We start from the raw sequence: 2,088 nt of genomic DNA on the forward strand, positions 1-2,088 counted from the left end.
AAAGAACAAATTTTAGACTGCATTCGTATAATCTTTTCATGTAAATGTTATGATTATCCGTAAACAACGATGCAGGGTTTTATCATAATAAAATTATGAATAAAAACATGACTTCTTACAGCTAAAACAGCTATATGTACAACCACATTTCGTTGTCACCAATTTTAGTGTTTTCAGAGCATTTATACAATAACGCCAGTTCGACCTTGCTCGAAAATGGTACAAATTGTTTCTTTACCAAGTACACCTTCACAAAAAAAGCGGACAGAAAAACAAAAATAATTCACATACAGATATGAACTAACACCGTTATGAGGTTGTTTTTAGGATTAGAAAAAAAACAAGGGCCAAGCTGTGAAAAACCAGGCTACTAACCGTATGTGTCACCAGTACGGGACCGCCGCCGCCCTCCAGACATGGTGCCACGATACGTTTCTGCAGAGCGAAAACACGTCCTCGACCCTCCACAACACAAGTTGCTTGTCGATTTCTGTATTAGTCTGTAAATTGTTCTGCTGGTTTCCCCTCCCTTCGGTGTAACACACAAAGGCATGACGTAGGCTTGGCTTAGGGCATGAGAAGTCTTCCACTTTTACTAAAGAAGATCAGAAACATGAAAACGAATCATACCGGATAACGCTATCTTGGGATTTACAGTTCAGACAATTTGGTGAACTCTCAACCAGGCTTATTGTCCTTCCGCCTTCAGAGCGGTGCTTCGTTTTGACCCGGTTATACCTTTTATGCGTTCTGGGGGTGTTGTCACCATGCCTCGCGCGACGGGCTATTGTAATAATCTGAGAATTACGATATACGTTTCTACTAAGTTCCACTAACATACCAAATATAAAGACAATCCATATAAACCTATTGGTGCGATGGCCATAAATTCATAATCTGCCAAGTCGCACCACGTTCATATTGTATATGGGTTTGCCCATTTTGTCCAAATCGATTGAAGATAAAGTTGACTTTGTCATGAAACCCTCTTCATATGATGTTTTACGTAACAAGATATCACATTCAAATCAAATCAAGTACTGTAGATTTCAAAGGACTCGATGCAACAGCCAGATCTAAATATATATTTAAATGCAACAACTTCCACAATGCAAAAATAAATTTTGTTATTAGTAAAAACACCGAAACTCATGTTTAGCCCCAGTCGATTGTATGTAGGCATTGCTTTAGTTTTCAAAGTGTAAATATTTCTTTTAAGTTTTTGCACAATTTCAACAGTTGTTGTCATACATTGTAACATGTGCTCGCACTGGTGCAGGTTAGGTGCAGGTAGACATCAGAATAATCTGCACAGCTCCACTTTTACCTGCACTAACCTGCATATACCTAGTACATGGACCAGTGCAGTTTAGGTGCAGGTAGACATCAGAAATACCTGCACAGCTCCACTTTTACCTGCACTAACCTTTCTTTTTCGACTTCATATGATCTTTGTAATAAATCTAATTTACGGCTACCGCTTTGTCTTACAACTAGGTATAAAAAGTCTTTCATTCCATATGCTACGCATCACTGGAATGGTCTTGATGTAGCTGTTCGATCTCTGAATCTTTCATTGTATAAGAAGTACTTAGTAAAGTCAGTACGTTCCCCTTTTTACCGACATTTTAGCATCGGCCCCAGGTACACCTGCGCATTACTCACGCGTCTCCGCATCGGGACCTGTAGTCTTAACCACAGCTTATTCTTAAGAAATTTACCCCCTAGTGCTGCTTGTATCTGCGGGTCTCGTTGTGAGAGTGTCATACATTTTCTTTTACACTGCCCTTTGTATAATCAACAAAGAGTCACCCTACTCAGCAATCTCCAGAATGTGGTAGGCTTTGATTTTGATGTTTTCAATATGTCTGAACAATTGTTATGTGATATTTTACTTACAGGATTACCTGATTTATACTATGATACAAACTGTAATATCTTGCTAACCACTCAAACTTATATTGTTGACACCAAACGGTTTGTACTCGATTGATTTATTATATAGCCTACTAAACATTTCTTTGTACTATTTAACGACCCATCCCACCCATTTGCTGTTCTCTGTTTTTTGTTATGTACTGTAATTGT

Source organism: Branchiostoma belcheri, unplaced genomic scaffold (assembly GCF_001625305.1).
Source record: "Branchiostoma belcheri isolate BF01 breed outbred unplaced genomic scaffold, Haploidv18h27 scaffold195, whole genome shotgun sequence".
Taxonomy (NCBI): domain Eukaryota; kingdom Metazoa; phylum Chordata; class Leptocardii; order Amphioxiformes; family Branchiostomatidae; genus Branchiostoma; species Branchiostoma belcheri.